Source organism: Alligator sinensis, unplaced genomic scaffold, assembly GCF_000455745.1.
Source record: "Alligator sinensis unplaced genomic scaffold, ASM45574v1 scaffold195_2, whole genome shotgun sequence".
NCBI classification, from domain to species: domain Eukaryota; kingdom Metazoa; phylum Chordata; order Crocodylia; family Alligatoridae; genus Alligator; species Alligator sinensis.
Window position 1 is genome coordinate 1386986 of NW_005842253.1, and position 12260 is coordinate 1399245.

Consider the following 12260-nt stretch of genomic DNA (forward strand, 5'->3'; position numbering starts at 1 on the left):
AAAAGCAGAATCTTCCTGAGAGCTGGATCAGGTTTGGGAACACTACAAGTGAGGCTTGTCATGTCCATTATTGTGTGTTACATCCTGAAACAGATGGACTAAATCCACCTCAGAACTGTGTTGGATGTACATCAGGCAGCTCATTGTCTCGGGTAGGCTTTGTGTCATGACCAGTGCTGCTGTAAGCGGGGTACATTGCATCTTTTTCAGGGTCATGTGCCATGCTTCATCGCAATGCCCCCAAGTGACAGTGTAGAGATATCCGAAGTCAGGGGTTTTCAAACTTTTTTGGTTGGTATACCGCCAGTGGCCAATCCAGAAGCAGGGATTCCCCCGGCTGGTCGACGGTGGGGGGGCGGGGGCAGTCCTCAGTGGCAGATTGTTGAGCGGGGTGGGGGGGGGCCACAGCAAAACCAAAAGTGCCAGCGGCAAACCCAGAAGCAACATTGGTGAAACCAGAGTTTCCCCCCTGCTTCTCCGTGCCACTGCTGCATACCCCATAGGGGCTTCCCAAGTACCCCCAGGGGTAAGCATACCCCTGATTGGCAACCCCTGTGCTACATCATTTGTCACTCTACTTTGTAACCCACATTCATAGGCCTTGCCTTCTTTACATCTTCTCCATCTCATCCCCTGCCATCAGGCAATCCTTTTTTCTTCACAGATTTATACAGGTGAATGAACACATTTCCATAAAACACACATTACTCGTGTGTTCTTACAATTATAGTACATTTTTAGTTTTTTATGATACTTTTCCTAATGTGCTGGTGAATGTTCTGTGGTAAGTTTTGCATAAACAAGGATGTTTTAGTAATGTGAAATATTGCTATTAAACAGGCACCGCCTGATTGGTATCTAGTAATCACTTGCCAAAAGAGTAGGTTGATTTTTATCTGTCAGTGCTTTTGTAAATCCCACCCTTAAAAGCTTTGTGCAACTTGTGTTCAGTTAAAGGGACTTTATGTAGCTTATAGGCGGCTCGTTGAATAGCCTTGGTTCACACAAAGGTGTGTAACATTTTCCCCCACTGAGGGTTAAGATCAGATAATATGCTGATTGTAGATACCAACTGCCCTTCACTCTAATTTGCTTGCATTCCTCTATTTATCAAGAAGGTAATTTTCCACATTGTGTTTTGTCATTGTAACATTTTGGGAGGTGAGTAAGCTGAAAGATAAACTATCTCCAGAGACTGCCAAAAAGATCCAAAGAAGCTTTAATTAAATGAGAGTCCATTATTTAAATGTAATTACATAGAGAACATCACTGCTTCTCAGAAAAGTGACCCTCCAGCTTCCTAATAAAAGTTTATTGTTAAAAGAAGATCAAAAATGCTAATTCCAGACTAGCACAGAAGTCTAAAAGAAATAAATCTCTGTCTCCTAACAGAGTTTTCATTCTGAAAGAACCTTCTCATTCACTTATTGTCTGCCCTCTAATATGAAAAGAATCCCAGTCCCAATTTTTGTTACAGCTTTTTGTTTCCAACTATGTATCAGAAGTACAGAGAATTAACTGGCATTTTTCCTGAACCAGCAACAAGATGTACATGTACATGTAGGTATATTTTCCTTGTCATTATAATGCGTTCTATTATTTTCTTTCAACTTCTAAAACTTTTAAAACAATATTAACTAGAACAATTGTATTAGCATTCTGATTATGAAATGATAACTTGATGAAAAGAAGGAAATCCAGACACAAAGTCTTTTCATCTCTCCCTCACTGTTGTGACAGAGTATTTGCACCCCATATGGTACAGCTGGCATACTGTATATACAAATGTTATAGGGAGTAGCATATGTTTATGTTACTTGGAGCACCGTTGTGCCTCATCCCTAACAATGTTTGTGTGTAATCTTTAGCATTCAGTTAAGCAACAAACAAGAACAAAATCAACCCTCATTGTGTGCATTTAGAAACATAAATATGGCTTTACAACTTGTCTTATATCTTCATATATCTATTTCTGGGTTCCACAATGTTTTGACTTTGTGTCTTCTCAGAGTTCAAATTTTAGTAGTTTGGACTTGTATTTTTCTCTATACCCTCTTGAGATCAGGGCCTGAACTTACTATGTTTACTTGACCAGAGTTTGATATGGTCCCCTTTGAAATAAATGGAGGGCTGTCATTGTCTTAGATGGGCACGAGATCAGGCTGATTGAGTAATACCTTTTTAAAAATATCCTTTTGAATTCAATAAGGCTATTTGCAGAATCACACACTTCACTAAAGACAGCCAAAAATATGGATTTCTCATTCACAACAGCAGTGGTGTAACTAGGGCGGGGCAATAGGACAGCTACTCCCAGTACTGACTTGGTGGGGGGCCGAGGATGGACAGGCAATGAAAAAATGGTTGCTGCTGCACAGTTGCACAGGCAGCAGTGGCAGCACCAGAAATAGCTGTTGCCCCTGTATGTGGCAGCTGCCCTGGACACCTGACCATATCATTAGGCTGCTGCCCAACAGTTGTATGTGAGTAGTTTATTGGCATCGGTCGGGCTGCTCACAAGACTGTGCTGGTCACATGTGGAAGTGGTTATTTGCAGAGTTCTACTTTTGATTTTTGTGCAGTACATCCTGAAGTTTGCCTTTGCAAAGCTATAACAGCAATGTATAGGTCATAGTGTCACACATGTCATCATAATCTGTTTTCCTTCCACATTTGCTGGATTTGGTACTCGTATAGTACATAAAAGCCCACTCGTGGTGGGAGCAAGGGACAGCTGTAGTTGTCTTTCTGTTCCAAATAATGAATACTGTATTTAGGATATAAAGAACCAAATAAATTCCATCTGTTATCCATTATTAAGCTGTTCACTTCTTACTAAAGAAGATACTAGCTCATGCTTTATGTGATCTCTATATTCAGCCCGGATGGCACATGTCCATTGAAACCCTAGGTTCATGCATCATTTGATTCAGTTATGCAGTTTCACATAAAGTCAGAGATATACAGACATTCCTGTAGGAATGAAATCTGTCTTAGCATTGCTGTCAGTAAACAAGTGCATATTTTATTTTTACAGAAGTGGTGTTATTAGCCACAGTAAACACTATTGTTTCCTGATACTTCACCCAGCTTCTCTAGTGTAATATCTGTCTGTCTGTGTATCTATTTTGTATTATGATACATTCTCTCTCTCTTGCTATACACACACACACACATACATATGTACATATTTATAATAGAAATGTAGGAATACACATATTCAGGTATCACAGATAGCTGAGTGTATATTTGGGTCCTTTGAAAGCCCTTTATTCTCTTACTAATGACTAGATTGGCAAAACACTTACTTGAAAAATCTGCTTGCCTGACACTTCTCCTCCACAAGTTTCTGGGGAAAGGCACAAGAGTAGGTGGTGCCCTAGTCCCATCTGTTATTCCCTTGCAGTTTGGTGTATGAAAGGGGTGAAGAAACTCACTGTCCAAGAGCAACACATAAGTGAGTCTTAATTCTTCCTCTAGCAATGCAATTATATGCAGTTCCTTAATCAAGGTATTTGCCTTAAATCTGAAGCACTGTCAAGGAAAAATCTGATGCTAGTTCCTTCTAATGTTATTTCTTCAGCTTATCTTGCTGCCCTTTAAATTGTGTTGCGATTTGCTGTCAGCTGTGCAGGATCCAGCATGATGAATAGAGGTTGTTGGCTTCTGACTTGATTAGTTAGATACATGGTACAAAAAGCTTTAGGAGGCAAAGGGGAATTTGTTTCCAGATAGACCACTTCAGTTTCTGAAATATAAGGAGAGCAGTCAGTTGTAATCACAAAAAGGTTAGAAATAGAAAGATGGGAGATAAAGGGACCAGTTCTCCTCTTTTTGAAATCAGTCAGTTGTATGATTGATTTCAGTGGGAGAAGGATTAGGTCCAAAGTGAAGGAAAGTTGATGATGAGGAGTTTGAGATAACTGGGTCAAGGATGAGATGTTTGGAGAGGATGGGCAGACAGATAGACTATGAGGTACTAAAAATAGTAAGTACACTGAAGAAAGGAGACAAAGTGAGAGGTAAGATGGCTGAATGGGTCATCTGACAGGAATACAGTGTCCCACGGAGAGGAGAGAAGAGGTGGATAGACCAGCAGTGATCTCTTAGAAAGAAGTTTCCCATTTAGAAAGCACACACACATATTGAAACCTATTTAAACATTGTTTCACCTTTCTTTAGAACTACCCTATGTCGTCAACAAAGAAAAGGAGGTTTTTTTGCCAGCATTTATTAAGATCCTTTCACTTCAGTGAGGTCTCATTTTTATTTGATTCTTCATCTGAGGTTCCTTCTTCTAGAGATTGCAAGTGGAAAAACTCTTAACAATGAGAGGCAGCATGGCCCAGTGGGAAAAGATTGTGGACTGGGAGTCTTGAAACCATGCTTTCTTTATACACCTGCTTTGTATCTGTGGCCATCTTGCTTCACCTCCATTTTATCCCTGGCTACTTGTTTCCATATGTAATATAATGTTTCCCCTTCCCCCACTTACCTGTTTTGCCAATTTATACTGTCAACTGTTTTGCACAGAGCATGTCAGGATACTGCACCTGCCATAAGAAGCCTTATTGTTAGGGCAACCCCCTTTTTAGCTCTTACTCTGTGTTTTAAATAGTATAAATGAATTACATTGCATGGGATGTACTAGTTGTGTTGGTCTGAGACAAGAAGACATAGAAAAAACCAGAGTTCTTGGTTCCAAAATGATAACTTTTATTAGACCAACTGGGAAATCTCAAGAAAATTGTCCTTTTCTGCAAGCTTGTAGATCATACAAGATGGCAATAAATCCCCACAGGTAGGTTTTGCATAGAGGGAGCTGAAGATGGAAAGCTGTCCCTCTGGGTGCATGAGAGTGTCTTCGTGAGCTGTGCTGAGTAGCTCTTTGATGTGTAGATCAGGTAGAATTCCTTCCCTGGAGGTGTCAGATGGCAGGCAGGGAGGTAAAAAAATCTTTCTTGTTGTTCTGCAGTGAAGTTTAAAATCCAAAATCAGCTAGAATTCAGCATCTTCCATGTGTCAGGGGTGTACTTGGTAGCCATGTTGGTCTGAGACAAGAAGACATACAAAGAACTAGAACTCTTGATCTACACATTAAAGAGCTACTCAGCACAGCTCACAAAGACACTCTCATGGGCCCCAAGGGACAGCCTTCCATCTTCAGCCTCCTCTGTGCAAAAAATGAAGTTTATTTCTTATCTGTGGGGACTTTTTACCATTTTATACCATCTATACTTTCCCCAGAGCCTGATGAGGGGACTTTGATCCTGAAAGCTTGAAGAAAAGGATAATTTTCTTGTGATTTCCCAGTTGGTCTAATAAAAGGTATCATTTTGGAACCAAGAGTTCTCGTTTTTGTATCGCATTGTATGGACCTCAGTAAACCAAACTAACAGTTGTGCAAAATATTATATGTATTGGTGAATGATCTTGAAGGTCAGATATTCCACACGCATTTAAAGCTCAGAAGAAACATTATGAATATTATTTTATCATTAATATTTTTACTGAAACTAAACATGAACATTTCCAGTTTCCAGATCTTCCATCATATGGAGTGGGAGGAAATGAAATTAGGATAATCTATGAGAATGCTAAAATCAGAGTTACTAAACTGCAGGGATATATTCAGCACTTTCAGGATCCTAACCAACAATGGATTTGAGTTTCAGCTTAACCCTAGGCATATGACTATTCCTAAACAAAGTACTGGTTATCTCAGGCAGATGCTTAAAAGCTTTGTTTTACTGAGGTCAGAGTACAAACCACCTTGGAAAACTGAGCATTGGAACTTGAATAAAGGCCAGTTCTCTCAGCTATTCCCCATTAGTGCACAAATACAGTCCTCATGTTTTACATGCAAATACTTACTATAAGATGTAGTCTCACCCAGTATGGTCCTAAAGCCAGAAAGGGTCTCTTAACATGTCTATAGCATGTCTGCTTAAGAACTGGTAGTGTTTGCAGCACTGAGACAAGAGTTTATGATGACGAATGGTAAGCTTTCTGTTAAATGCTTTGGTGAATAGGTTGGCCTTATGTATCATGTAGGGAACCAAGAGTGATAAGTTGTTAGGATGGTCATTTTCACCATTAGTAACACCAAGGCTGCATCTACATGAGATACTGACTGTGCAGTTGTTACTGGACAGTCCTTTAGTACTTGCATACACAAGGACTAAATGACTGTGCGGTAACTGGTGTCACTGCACACTAGCGTTGCTGAATGGCTTTTAGGTGACACTGACTGTGCAGTAGCTCATTATTACTGCGCAGTAGTAATGAGCTACTATGCCATCAGCATCTCATGTAGACATAGCCTGATATATCTAAATCCCAGAACCAGAAGCTACCTTGGGGGCTGCTGACTTTTAGGTGATTCTCAGCTACGCATTGTTGCTGTAGAAACCTGACCTACTACAGTCACTTTGAGGGACCAGTTGAGACAAAGGAAGTGATACCAATGACAAAACACCTAGAGTTTCAATAGAGGTGGATGACAAATTAAATTTATCTAGTATCTGAGAACTTTGTGCCTCTTATTTTATCCCTGAGAAGTTCAGGGTTAAAAGTTATTGTACCATTACACATATTAGTCATGCTGTTTTGATTTGCTTTCAGAATTGGTTCCCTTACTTTCAACCAGCTTTACGTATAACTCTATATGTATAGATACTTAACCCATTGTCTACTCCAGTAAAATAATATATATATAAATAGTGATGTGGTTCTCCATGATTTTTTTCTTTATAAGTGAAATAATAAACTTGTGAACATCCTGAAGCCAAAAGGATGAACCTTAAAACTCTTGTTGGAGACTTATTTCTGTTCCTGTTTTTAGTCTAGTTGCATAACAAAGGTGTACCAAGGATCTTATTTGGGACTGTAACATATGAATTACCCATAGTGGATCATCTGTGTAGTCCATCTAATCTCATATCCTTTCCTTAAAGGTGACCGGAACGAGAAGCTTCAGGGGAAGAAACCTTCAGCAAGCAGTTATCGGATAACTTGCTTCAGGGAAAATTTAATATGAGGTTGGCTTATATTCCTTAGTAGTTACTATTACAAAACTTAATATTCTGGAATATAAATGTCCACTTCTTTCCTTGATGCATACTGCTTAATAATACTTGGTCTGAGTGGCACCTTGTGACAAAGAGTTCCATAGACTGATTGCAAATTGTAAGAGAAACATTTCCATCCATCAGTTTCAAATGTTCCACCTTCTAATTTATTTAAATGTACTTTATTTTATTAGGAAGTGTTAAGAAACAGATAAAGGGACATTCCTGATCTGCTTCTACTAGAACTACCAGGATTTTCCAAACCAGCTACTTCTATTCCTCTCCTATGTCTCATTATGTGAGAATTTCTTCATACTTCAGTCACCTTTGTTATCCGTTTGTCAACAGCCTCTCATTTAGCTGTATCCCTTTAGAGATGGGGTTGTTAGTACCACTGTCTAGCAGATAATGTTAGGGATTGTTAAATTACAATTAACCCTTAAACGGAACGTGAATATGAACACAGACAACTCAGTGTCCTAAAACCAAAGTCTAACTTTATTAGTACAACAAGCATTATTTTAGCAGTTTCTATATTCAGAGAAAGAAAAAAACAGTACAATGATCTCGCCCAATCCCAGAGGGTACTTCACTCAACAGAAACAATGGCCACTCAGTTCCTGAAGCAAAGGGTGCGTCATTGACTGAGACGGTCTAGACAGGTGTTGAAGGCTGAATTTATGATGAAAATGATGACAACAACACACTTAACTTTCTTGCTGCCCCCTTTTATGCTTTTCTTTAACTGCACTTCTTTGATGACTCCTCACTTTTGGATTGGTATCTCTGCTGTCAGCATATTGTCCATATTTTATCCTGTCAGCGTATTCCTTTGTTCAACAGACCCATCATGAGCATACCTCTTAATTTGGCCATTTTCCATTGTCTTACTTTGGGCATTGTCCATTGGTCTCCCTTATCACCTTTCATTAACATATCCAATCATTTCATCCCTCTGATTCAGCTGGATATTGCTGAGTTCAGTTAATTTGAGCTGGTAACAAAACTATTACTATGTTGTGTTAGAAAAACTTTTCAACGTGATAGAAAAGGAAAGAAGGCAAGGCCAGCTGATATTACAGACACTAGCAAAATGAAAAGTTCGGATAATAATGAGGCTGTACAGAACTTAAGCAATGATTAAATAAGGCTGAACATAAAATAAAACTTTAAACAATACTGTAATTCACCATTATAAACAGGTGCGACTTTAAACCGTAAAATATGACAAGCTACCCTAACAGGGCGACGAGCACCAAAGACAGTATTATAGTATGAAGACAAACATCTGATTTACATGGTGGCGCTGTAACATTATTTTGCATTTCTTTTTCTTAAAAATTCAAAATATTTTTTTTCATTCATTTTTTAGCTTACTGCAGAGAGCTGCAGTGAGCAGTCCACAAAGATATCCAGGTCTTTTTACTGAGTAGTTTTAATTAGCTTAGAATCATTCAGGAGTACCCTTGGACTAGTAACATTGTTTCTTCCAATGTACATTATTCTATATGTAAAGAAATACACAATTTTCAAAGCGTATCCAAAGGTATCTTCATAATCCATTCCTAAAACTGTAGTTCTAACCATCTTTGGCAAATCACTTAGCTATTCTCTGACAGCCATGTCTGAATCATCTCATACACACATTACTATCTCAGATAATAGCTAAGATGGCTATTGGTTATTTTCCCCCTTTTATGTTGTTCATTTTGTGGTTTGGTCAGAACTTTGTGCATAGCCAGTTTTACCATTTATTTCTATGTTTAATGAGTTGAGTTTTCCCTTCTGTTTCAGTAGGTTTTTCAAATAGGGATAAATATTATAAAACATTGTAAAAGAAACCCCACATAAATTGGCAGGGGGATTCTGGAACAGGTATAGAACCTGAAATACCTGTTACCTTAATTCTGAATAATTGACTAGATTAAAGATGCCCCTTTAATAAGAGCGCATCACACTATTGACATTTCCATAGGTGAACATAATAAAATGTCCCCTAGAACCTTAGGCAATATAGTAAATAATTAAAACTGAATTATACTTGTCGATGTAAATGGGAAGTGTGCTATAGTGTGATGCATTAACTTTTTTTATTGTTGGCTTGTTCACTACTGCAAACTAAGACATTTGCTGCATCCGAGCACAGGGTCAAGTCAGTGTCTTTGGGCACAGAAGTGATTGAACTTAAACTAAACTTTTGTGGTATTATTTCTTTCCATCTCTCGTTTTATTTTTTAAGAAAGCTGTTCAAATGGTAATCACAGGGTTTCGGTGCATTGTACATGAAAATAAGATGAAGACCTACTTCTTGAAATAGAAGATTGCAGCAGATATTATGCAATTCTGGTGCACATCTTTTATGCAACAGACAAGGTACATATTGTGTGTGAGCTTTTTTAAAAAGAAATTCTCTACTTGCACCAACTGAGATAATTTACCCTTGTCATCAATCCCTCTTGAAAATTGTAGGGATGTTGTCTGTGTCCATGTTTTCTGATTATCAATTAGTATGTCAACAGATGCTTTAGAGTAGGTGTGGAAAAAATGGGCATAAACTTGAAGGCAATGTTTTTCATGGTGAATTGAAATTAAAAGATTTAACCCGAGAAACATGATCTTTCATTGTCCTTGAATATTGTTTAGTTATTTAAATCTATTTTAAGTGATAGCAAAGTAACCTATCAAGGATGGGCTACTTGCAGGCACAGAAGACTGCAACTCAGGAGGCTTGGGTTCAATTCCAACACGAACTAATTCAGAGACTAAGGACTTGCAGTCAATGCAGAACTAGTTTAAGGTATAACTTAAGTGTTGCTCCTAACTTGACTTTTCTACATTTTAAAATCTGTAAATTAATTTATGTGTTGCTTTAATCTCAAGCAAACTGCTCTGTCAGGGAGTATGGACTGAAGCTCAAATGCTATTGAATCTTAATCTAGTAATATAGCAGGGATGTGGTGATAGCTCATTATTTGCTAATCCAATTACCCTGTGGTTGCTCCCACTCAAACTAGGCTAGTTTAAGTGTAGTAATTTGAGTTAGATGCTTCAGTGAATGTGGACTTCCTGTGTTACCTGAGTGAGTCATTTCATCTGCTTTCTGAATCACTTCTCATTTTAAAGAATGCAGGAACACTTCCCTATGTCATGTAGACATTTGACACTTAAAACATAGTACAATGGTGATAAAAAGCATGTAAATAACTATACAGATGGAAAGGTGAGCATGATGGCAGCATTCTGATTTCATAGCAGTTTACCTACTTTTCACAAGTGTCAATAAATATGGAGGGTTCTGGGCAATATGAGTCAAATATTGATCCTACAAAACTGTGGAAAAACTCTCATCAAGTTAAATGAAATCAAGGTGTGACTGTAATCTACCATCACTTGCATAAGCACGAAGCCATTTGTATTGTGATTCAGTGTGCATAGATTTTTTCTAAAGGGAGAAAGAAGTTAAAATTACCAATTACCAACTTACTGAAAGATTCACAGAAATTGATCTGAAATTGACTCATTTAATATAAACCATAATTTGAAAAAAACAGCCTCTCTCTTCTGTAAAAAATATTTAAACATTAACTTTCAAGAATTGAAATTTACATACACTTCTCTACTCTGCTCAGAATTCCTTCTTGTAGACTTGTAGTGTCTACTGTCTTGAAGGCTGTAGGAAAGGAAAAGTTCCTTTTCGTTTAATCTTTGACTTCTCTGCTTAGATCGTCAACCATTAGACTGATGATGGTTTCTGGGATGTGCATTCATTCAAATGTGTAAAACAAACTTCTTTCCTATAGGCCACCAAACAACCAAAAATATATGTAATCCATGAATTATAATCTGTACAATAATGAAGTATAATTTTAAGGGCTTTCCTTAAAGTTTAGAGTTTGCCAAATGATAGTCGGTGGCTAATTGATCAGAAAGCCACAAATCTACTATAAGAAGGGTGTGACAAGCGGATGCATATGCATACCACACATGCAGATGTTCCCCATGCTGCTAATTTGCAGCCCAGGAGGGAGGGGAGGGGAGGGGAGGGGAGGGGTGTGCATCATACATGGCAGCAGCATGCACTGCCAGAAACTGGAGCCTGGCTGGCAGCTAGATTTCCACAGCTGCTGCTGGATTTCCACAGCTGCAACCACCAGAGGCCCTCAGGACTCCAGGTAGGACTGCTGGGACCAGCCTAAGTACTGGCCCCAGACACCCCTACCCAACTTGGGGCAATGTGTCATGTGCCAGAGTACACTTGCACAGGCATTTCCCAGGGACAAGCAGCAGCGGCACATATACCGCTGCTGTTTGTCCCTGGGGAAACGCAAGTTCCCACTTGTGGGGACATGCCCGAAGGTATTAGAAAGTTCATCAAGAAATAGTGACTTGCTATTAAGGATTTAATAGGACAGCAGAAAAAGGTTAAAATCAACACAATGCTGAAATAGAAGATAAGAGTATTAGGCTGGCATCACACACCATTACATAGCAGAAAAAGTAAGTATTAGTGACCTAGGAAATATCATGACTGAAATTTTTAAAAAAGCAGTGAGGGGAGGAGAGGGAAGTTGACCTCCTTGCTTTGTCCTATGTATAGTTTCCATACCAGGTACAGGATGAACAGTTTGTAGTTAATACTTAGTCTTTCTGCTTCTCAGTCATAAATAACTTTACCAATAATGTCAGGATCATTTGGAATACTGATGGGGAAAGTGTGATATTAAAACATTCATTTCAGGGTTTTATATCACAGACAGATGTGTAGTGAGCCCCTTCAGTGCCTGGAGGAGAGTGGAAGGATGGGGGAGGAGATGAGGGCCAGAGGCATAACTGAACAAGTTTGCCCTTTGGGCAGTTAAAGGCTCTGGTTGGGATTCATGACCCAAGGGGTAAAGACAAGGTGGCTCCAGGATTCCAGCAGCTTCAAGCTCTGGGTGCATGGAGAGAAGGAAGGAGACAAGGGTTGGAGCTAGGGGGGTCCAGGGTCCCAGCAGATACTGTGGAAACTGTCCCTTAGTTCAGGAATTAAGACCCTTGTCTAAGTGTTGTGCTGTGCAGAATGAGGGTATGCAACGCCTATTTGGGCACCCTGCAAGTCATTACTCCCTTGCTACTTTCTCTTGTCCATTCAATTGGAGCCTGTAGCTGCTGGAGTAGCTGCATAGCTGAATCCATTTTGAACTCCCCCCC